Consider the following 10,137-nt stretch of genomic DNA (forward strand, 5'->3'; position numbering starts at 1 on the left):
AACTTTCTCGAAGATGAAAACCAGGGGTTTGTGATCTGTGATAAGTGCAAATTTCCTGCCCCAGATGTACGTTCTAAACTTATGAACGGCCCATACGCAAGCTAACGTCTCTCTCTCTATTGTGCTGTATCTTGTCTCGAATGGTTTTAATGCACGTGATGCAAAAGCCACTGTTTGTTCACTCGTGCCCACTCTCTGTGTCAACACTGCGCCTAATCCAGTCATACTTGCATCTACCGTTATAGATGAAAAACAATCATCCCTAAATGCATGGAGGGCTTTGGCGGACACGATTAACTTTTTTACATCTATGAAAACTCTGTCCAGCTCTGAGTTCCAAACAAAACTACTCCCTTTTTTCAGTAATTTACGTAAAGGTTCTACTAGATTTGAATAAGCAGGGACAAATCTGGCATAATATTCGGCTAGGCCGAGAAAAGATTTGAGTGAATCCTTGTCAGACGGAGGTTTAGCGTCTTCAATAGCCCTTATCACGGAAAACTTTGGTTTGATTCCCTCTTTGGAAATTGTATGACCCAAATAATCTAACTCATTGACTGCAAATTTACATTTATCTCCACGTACAGTCATTTTTTTAGCCATTAAAATAGTGAGGACACGTTTCAGAATGACATTATGTTCTTCAAATGTTTTGGCATATATCAATATGTCGTCTAGATAGGCTTGTACCCCTGTTATCCCCCGAAAGAGAGTGTCCATAAGCTTCTGAAACACGCTTCCAGCGGAAGCTAGGCCAAAAGGTAGGCGCAGAAACTTAAAAGCGCCGAAAGGTGTGATGAAAGTGGTTAATTCTTGTGAATCCTTTGACAGAGCAACTTGGTGATAGGCCGATTTCAGATCTATCAAAGAAAACCACTTTGCACCACCCAAGTTGGCCAGAAGCTCGTGGATCTTTGGTAGAGGGTGGCAATCCACAATTATATTTTTATTTAATCCGCGCAAATCCGCACAGAGCCTAATCTCGCCAGACTTTTTACGAGCTACGACAATAGGGGCGACCCATTGAGAGGAATCAACAGGTTGAATTATTCCTTCCTCACATAGACTTTTCAAAGATTTCTCTAACTCAGCGCGAACACTAAGAGGAACTGACCTGACTCTATGAGCTACTGGTTGTGCTCCTGGAATCAACCTTATTTTATGTTCAAATCCCTCTACACTTCCCACTGTATTATTGAACACGGGTTTAAATTCTTCCATCAATTGTTTTGTATCTAAAGGTTGTTCTATTGACATACATTCAGTTTTCTTTTTCATTGGTAAATCACCCACTTTAACTGGATTTTCATCTCCTGGAACCAAATATAACCCCATGCGAGCTAGGTCCATCCAGCCTACAATATTTTTGCCTTTCTCTGCAACATAAATTTTGGTAATTGTCTCTCTCCCTAAGCATTGTACTAATCCTTCAAAGTATCCAATCATATTAATATTCTTTTCCCCAAATGCTTTCGGGTTTACGTCCGATTCCAGTAATTCAACTTTCCTTTTCCATAAGTCAAAGAAAGTAGAATCCCTGAGAATGGTATATGGGGACCCGGAGTCTGCCATGACCTGTAGGGGTATGCTATCAATTATAGCCGAGCACAGGGGACCTTTGATGTCGTTCACTTTACCTTCATCATCTAGAGTCACAACTATATTACTAAATGAATTTGTACATTCGTCTAACAATTCAGGTTCAACATAGTTGACAGAAATTGATTTCTTAGCATTCCTGCAAACACCCTGAAAGTGGCCTATTTTCTTGCAAATGACGCAACGTTTACCCATAGCTGGACATCCTTGGAAGTTACCTAAATGATTTTTGGATCCGCATCTGTAGCAGGAAGAAGAAGACTGTCTCTTCTGTACAAATCTTGTATTTTTGTTTTTAAAACTTACAGCGCAAACAGTATTATCAGAATTAGATTCACAAGGATTCACTAAATTAACACTACATTTTGATGATTCATCTATGACTTTGTTTGTGATTGCTGATCGTTCAATGCTTAAAGAAAGTTCAATAACCTCACTTAGGGTTGGGTTCTTACAACCTAAAATTCTTTCTTTAATCTTCCTAGAAGCACAACTAAATACGAATTGGTCTCTGATGTAGTTGTCACACAAAGGACCAAATTCACATGTAGTTGCTAACACTCTTAATGCAGATATGTATTCCTCTACTTTTTCTCCTTCCTTATGTTTCCTAGCATAAAATTTATGTCTTTCTAACATAATATTCGGTTCTTCAGAGAATTGTTTCTTTAGACGGTTAACAGCTTCTAAATAGACATTCCAGTTACGGTCACCACTTTGACCAGCGGGAGGTGGGATTGGAGGAATACTCTTGAAAATGCGCTGAGCTGCTTGACCCAGGCAACCAAAAAGTAACGCGAACTTTCGTTCGGCGGAGAATCCCACAGCGTCTATAGCTACAAGGTGATTCTCAAATAGGGAAAACCATTCTTGCCAAATTATTTCTGGAGTGCCAGGTTTGTTCAGAAAATGAGGTGGTTGTGTAATGTGTTGTAATTGTAAATTAGACATTCTTATAATTAGTTAGAAACAATAACTCTCAATTTGATTGGTTACAATTTTAAAATGATCTTGATATGTATGTCCAACAATTCCAATAAAACTTAACCTGAATGACAATTCTCTCCTGTTTTTTTTTTTTTTATACCCTAGGAAGTGAATGTGCCCGAAATGACACGTAGACCAACTGGTGTAAAGTCAAATAGAACCCTTCTTTGTGAATACTTAAGCGTGCGCGTCGCTGAAGCAACGCGCTGGTAATTGCAGGCGGTTAAACAGTGAGTGTTCAAGATGTTGTTAAAAGTTAATCTTTAAGCGTGCACATCGCTGAAGCCGTGTGTTGGGCAAGCTGTGTGCTGTTCAATGCTTCCTTGAATTCAAAATGTGTTTAAAGAGTTGAATAACAAGCGTGCGCATCGCTGAAAAGGTGCGCTGTTTAGTATAGAAGTAAGTAAATATGGGGAAATCTTTTAAAACGAGCGCCTCGATGAGTTAATGTATTTTAAAGCGAGCGCATCGCTGTAGAAAACACCGTTGAAAGAAATGGAGTGTCTTACCAATTCACTCTTCTCCGATACTTCTTACCGCCCAGATTTTCCTCGATCGTATCCGATGTGGTGACTGGTTTTGATTCACCGTCCGGAAGGTGGAAATTTGCTGAGGAGAAGTGTCTCGGTGATTCGCTGGACGCGGTGGCAAATAGGAGGCAGTCTTTTTTAAACACGTGGTTGAAATGAACCAATCCTGGTTTTTGCTTTGAAGAAAAGCTCACGGCCAATCATGAAAAAGCTTACACCATGTGTTTATTCCTTACAGCTGCGCATGAAACAGAAAATTCTCGGTGGTCGGGTATGTTTGTACGATTATTTCTTTCTGATCGATCAAACTCCAAGAAAATTTTTGCGTGGGTTGTTGGGTGGAGTGAATCCCAAATCGTCGCCAAATGTTAAGATCAATAACTCCATAGAAACGATGATGAGTTAGGAGAATGTTTATTCCAATATTATAGAATAACTCCACCCGATGCGCGATGCCTCTGCTCACGGTCAGATCCCAACGAAGTGTCTGTCTTCCGTTAGGAAGGTTGACCGAGTGTCGGCATCGCGCGAGGATGTAACATTGATAAATAACACATTCAAATCATAATACTATATTGCGCGTGTCGTTCGCGTGAATACAACGCGGACGACACGCGCCACTTAAAGTGACCACTACACAGAGCCAGCACCAGCAGTGAGCCCAAGCCTGCTGCAGAGGAGAGGATCCCTGAGGGTCTGTCTGTCTGTCCTGTGGAAGGAGGAGCCCTGGCTGCAGTTACCTTCAGTTTCATCAGGGGTAAGTGAGACCTCTCACAACCAAGAGGTGTGAATACAGCCTGAGGTGTACTGACCTCACACCATCATCAGGGGGTGCAGAGGGCAGGTGTACTGGCCTCACACCATCATCGGGGGTAAGAGGGGGGCAGGTGTACTGACCTCAGAACATGATCAGGGGGTGCAGGGGGCCGGTGTACTGGCCTCACACCATCATCCGGGGGTGCAGGGGGCCGGTGTACTGGCCTCACACCATCATCCGGGGGTGCAGGGGGCAGGTGTACTGGCCTCACACCCTCATCAGGGGGTGCAGCCTGGGGCTGTACTGACCTCACACCATCATCAGGGGGTGCAGCCTGGGGCTGTACTGACCTCACACCATCATCAGGAGGGGCAGGTGTTCTGACCTCACACCATCAGCAGGGGGCAGGTGTACTGACCTCACACCATCATCGGGGGATGCAGAGGGCAGGTGTACTGACCTCATACCATCTTCAGGAGGGTGCAGGGGGCAGGTGTACTGGCTTCAGAACCATCATCGGGGGAGCGGCCTGCAGGTGTCACACCATCAGCAGGGGGCAGGTGTACTGACTTCACACAATCATCGGGGGATGCAGGGGACAGGTGTACTGGCTTCACACTATCATCTGGGGGGGGGGGGAGGCAGGTGTACTGGCCTCGCACCATCATCAGGGGTGCAGCCTTGGGAGTACTGACCTCACACCATCATCAGGAGTGCAGGGGGCAGGTGTACTGGCCTCACACCATCATCGGGGGGTGCAGGGGACAGGTGTACTGGCCTCACACCATCATCGGGGGGCAGGTGTACTGACCTCACACCATCATCAGGGAGTACATGGGGCAGGTGTACTGACCACACACCATCATTGGGGGGGCAGGTGTACTGGCCTCACGCAATCATCAGGAGGTGCAGGGTATGTGTACTGGCCTCACACCATCATCAGGGGTCCAGGGGGCAGGTGTACTGGCCTCACTGCTCAGCAGATCGCATTCCGCGTCCACTTCCGCAAGATTTTGGGCCCCGTATCTTTCAGGGTACGGCATCAGCAGCTGGCTCGGTTCGTAACCTGGGCGTGATGATGGAACCCAATCTACAACTGGAGGGTTTTGTTAACAAAACAGTGTCCATTTGCATGGCGCTGCTGCGCTCTTTGCGGAAAATCCTCCCATTGCTCCCTACCCATGCCAGACCAGAAGTGGTGTGGAGTATCATCTTGAGCAGACTTGACTACTGCAACGCACTGCTTCTGGGGGCCCCTATTACCCTGCTGGGCAAACTACAGCGGGTTCGGAATTTTGCCGCAAAACTGGCGCTCTCTCGCCGACGTCTCGATTCTTCCGCAGCGGCACTTAAAGATCTCCATTGGCTGCCCATCTCCCAGCGCGTTGAATTTAAAGCTCTATGCCTGGTCTTTCGGGCTCTTCATGGCCAGGGACCGATTCCTCTGCGGGAATTGTTCTTCCGGTATAACCCTACCAGACCTCTTCGCTCGGCGACGGCTCATTTAGTGGTAGTACCCAAGATCCGGAGGACTCGGATGGGTGGCCGCTCTTTTGGCTACGCAGCATCTTGGCTGTGGAATGCGTTGCCACTGTCTCTCCGAAGCCTGGAAGATCTTTCTTCCTTTGAAAAGGGATTAAAAACTCATCTTTTTCCAAGGACATTGTAGTGACTGCTGATTGTAATGTTTCTTGTGTTCAGGCCATGAAAGATGTGTGACAGCTGAGCTTTATAAGTGGGCTATACAATACAATACAATACAATACACCATCATCAGGGGGTGCAGGGGGCAGGTGTAAAAGCCTCACACCATCATCAGGGGGTGCAGGGGGCAGGTGTACTGACCTCACACCATCATCAGGGCTGCAGGGGGCAGGTGTGCTGACCTCACACCATCATCAGGGGGTGCAGGGGGCAGGTGTACTGTCCTCACACCATCATCGGGGGATGCAGGGGGCAGGTGTACTGACCTCACACCATCATCAGGGCTGCAGGGGGCAGGTGTGCTGACCTCACACCATCATCAGGGGGTGCAGAGGGCAGGTGTACTGGCCTCACACCATCATTGGGGGGCAGGTGTACTGACCTCACACCATCATCGGGGGATGCAGGGGGCAGGTGTACTGACCTCACACCATCATCAGGGGGTGCATGGGACAGGTGTACTGACCTCACACCATCATCGGGGGGCAGGTGTACTGACCTCACACCATCATCAGGGGGTGCAGGGGGCAGGTGTACTGACCTCACACCATCATCAGGGGGCGCAGCCTGCAGGTGTACTGGCCTCACACAATCATCAGGGGGTTGCAGGGGGCAGGTGTACTGACCTCACACCATCATCAGGGGGGAGGGGGCAGATGTACTGACCTCACACCATCATCTGGGGAGCAGGGGGCAGATGTACTGGCCTCACACCATCATCAGGGGTGCAGGGGGCAGGTGTACTGGCCTCACACCATCATCAGGGGAGAGGGGGCAGGTGTGCTGACCTCACACATCATCAATGGGTGCAGGGGGCAGGTGTACTGACCTCACACCATCATCAGGGGTGAAGGGGGCAGGTGTGCTGACCTCACACCATCATCAGGGGTGCAGGGGGCAGGTGTACTGGCCTCACACCATCATCGGGGGATGCAAGGGGCAGATGTACTGATCTCACACCATCATCAGGGGGTGCAGGGGGCAGGTGTACTGGCCTCACATAATCATCAGGGGGTGCAGGGGGCAGGTGTACTGACCTCACACCACCATCGGGGGATGCAAGGGGCAGATGTACTGATCTCACACCATCATCAGGGGGTGCAGAGGGCAGGTGTACAGGCCTCACACCATCATTGGGGGGGCAGGTGTACTGACCTCACACCATCATCAGGGTGTGCAGGGGGCAGGTGTACAGGCCTCACACCATCATTGGGGGGGCAGGTGTACTGGCCTCACACCATCATCAGGGGGGAGGGGGCAAGTGTACTGACCTCACACCATCATCGGGCGGCAGGTGTACTGAACTCACACCATCATCAAGGGGTGCAGGGGGCAGGTATACTGACCTCACACTATCATTGGGGGGGGGGGCAGGTGTACTGACCTCACACCATCATCAGGGGGGGCAGGGGGCAGGTGTACTGGCCTCACACCATCATCAGGGGGGGCAGGGGGCAGGTGTACTGACCTCACACCATCATCAGGGGAGAGGGGGCAGGTGTACTGACCTCACACCATCATCAGGGGAGACGGGGCAGGTGTACTGACCTCACATCATCATCAGGGAGTGTAGGGGGCAGATGTACAGGTCTCACACTATCATCAGGGGATGCAGCCGGCAGGTGTATGTGTAATGTTTAATAATTGTGAGACTACATGGCCCACTGTTATATATGAATCCCTTCATTTAGCCACGGCTCTTTAAAGAACATTGCATTATGAAATGTAAACACCCATATTAACAGTGTTTAGATCCAAGCTACATGTCCCCGAATGCTATGTATCCGTGCTAAAATTTAGGACTTGAGGCGTACTGTGCAAGGGGGTCACTTTGTCACCTTGTTATAATACATCAAAGATTTAGTGTGGCCTCAGTGTGTGGTCTTAACTCCTGTATACACTTACAACGCAGGCATTACATCGCAACATCCTTTACAAGGCATGACACTACAACACAGGCATTACAACGCATGATACTACATCGCAATTCACTACTTCACAGGCATTACAACGCATACCATTACAAACGATACCATAGGAGTTAGAATAGTAATTTTTACCCCTACACTATACAACACTTACCCTACTGTTACACCCTCTGGAGTTGGAATAGTAATTTTTACCCCTACACTATCCAAAACTTACCCTACTCTTGCACCCCCTGTAGTTAGATTAGTAATTTGTGTCCCCATTGTTGGACCTGCGAAGGGCAAGCCCAGCACAAAGGGGGTAGCTTGGCTCAAGTGACAAGGCAAGTGAAGGCTGTAGTGTTAAGCCGGCTCTGACTCAATAATAACTCCTTGTACATCCACACCAAAAAGAAGGACACCACACCACTGCTGTAGAAAAATACGATTCCTTTATATAAAAGTTCTTTGTTGTAAATAGGATTGTCTGGGAAAGCACATATACATTTCTTTTGGTCATACAGTTCTGGTAATAAATAGTATTAATAAATAGAATAACTTCAGGAATGAGTATCACAATAAATATCACAATAAATATCAGAATAAATATTGGTTCATTTAAATAAACAACCACATGTTTCTTCTGGTATCGCTGCCACCAATTAAATACTTTCGAATCATTACATCTGCAATACGTTTCAAATGGGAAAGATAACTCCTACAGTTTATGCTGTTTTCAATGACCAGGTATACGGCTTCTCTGAGCACAAAATAAGGTTTGGGACTCTTTAATAATCACTCAAGGCGTATGCGCGTATATCTAGAAGGCAAGGAAACACAGTAAATACATCATTTGCACTCGGCGGTCACCGGGATAGGATCTCTGCTTTGCCGGTGAAGTCTATGCGCGCCTATGGGCTTTAGCACCACTTGAGCACAGGCGGCACCAGTTCAAAGTCATTAGACTGACGAACGGGCTGCCGGAAAGGTCACACAACCTTCGCGCACAGTCAAATAAATGCCGGTTCACAGTTCCTTCACAACGCTGCATTCACTATGAGGAAACGGGCCCACCTCACATCGGCTGCAGTCAAGATACGATTCAGTCGGGCACAGCACTCCTCTCGTTAGCGACGGGGCTCTCAGGGGCTCCACGGACCTCCCTCCGACTTCCGCATACAGGGGGGTTCCCGCCCACAGCTACAGCTCCCGGGTCACTGGGAAGTGGCAGAGACGCTAGTCCCGCCCAACGAAGGCCGGCCTTTCCCCGCCCCGGCGCACCACCTCACCTTCTATCTGCGCAGGAAGCGCTCTACGCTGGTGGGGCTCGGAGACGTCCGAGCTCCCCTCTAGAGGCACCTGACGCGAAGGGGGCACAGCTGACGATCGCGGTCGCGGCGAACTTGCTCTCGCCTCGCGACTCGATAAGTCGATCACAGTTCACCACCGGGGGGGCGGAGAGGCACACGAATCTGGCCACAGTCTTTGGGGGCAATGAGGTACTCGCTGGGCAGGCGCTGTAGGCGCTAGATCACTTCTCACGTGGCTGACTGGAACGCCAGTCAGACACAACACCAGCAACCCTTTGCTGCTCTACTGCCTGCGCTACCAGCCACCTTAGGGGTCAACAGGGCAGGTGTCAATCTGGTGTCAAGTCTAGAATCTCTTCTCTAATCTGAACTTCATCATCTTCATCATCTTCTCTAAAATGGCCGCCAGGGACTGGGCCTTATATAGCCAGTGCCCTGGGGTACTGGCACGAGCCAGAAGGTTCTAGAACCTTCTCTGGCTGTGACAATGACATGGCACTCTGGAGGGGTATTTAGGACACTCACAGCCACCGTACTGGGGTTCTAGAGCAGCCATTTTGTGTACCTGAGGAAAATAAAGGAATTCCTGTCAGAAATGCGTGCCAACCAAAGGGCGCCAAAACCTCAAAAGGCCAGGGTTCGTGAAGGCTCCAATGGGAGTCACTTCACATGAGGAAAAAGGGTGTCCACCATTTTAAGTTAATTTACACAGGTTGTCTACCCCAGCTTGTAATGCCACAGGTTTGGGCCAGGCGCCTTGTAAATAGGTGCCACAAACCTTGTGAGCAACTGGGCGTCAAGGAACATCTAACCCCATGAAACAACACATAAAAAGTCCTGGTAGACAAATAAAAAGCGACAAATTTTGGGAGGTACAGGGGAACAAAAGAAATCATAGTGGTGAGGGGACTCTCAGAAGCAGACGGGTCTAACACGCGTCCCCCCCAGCTGAAGTGGGGAGAGCTACCCAACCCCTTGGGAGTCCTCAACACTAAGGCGGAAATACCTGGAGAGACCGTCTGCATTGGCGTGGTCAACTCCGGGCCGGTGTTCCACCCGAAAGTCCATTCCCTGTAGGGAGATAGACCACCTCAACAGTTTGGGATTTTCCCCCTTCATTTGCATGAGCCAACGAAGGGGTCGGTGGTCTGTCTGAACAAGGAAGTATGAACCAAACAAATATGGTCGCAGCTTCTTCAGTGCCCAGACCACCGCAAAGGCTTCCCGCTCGATGGTACTCCACCTCTGTTCCCGGGGAAGCAGTCTTCATGACAGAAAGACCACGGGCTGATCCAGACCCTCTTAATTGAGTTGCGATAGCACCGCCCCAATGCCAATGTCGG

The sequence above is a fragment of the Lissotriton helveticus genome, chromosome 1_1 (assembly GCF_964261635.1).
Source record: "Lissotriton helveticus chromosome 1_1, aLisHel1.1, whole genome shotgun sequence".
NCBI classification, from domain to species: Eukaryota; Metazoa; Chordata; class Amphibia; order Caudata; family Salamandridae; genus Lissotriton; species Lissotriton helveticus.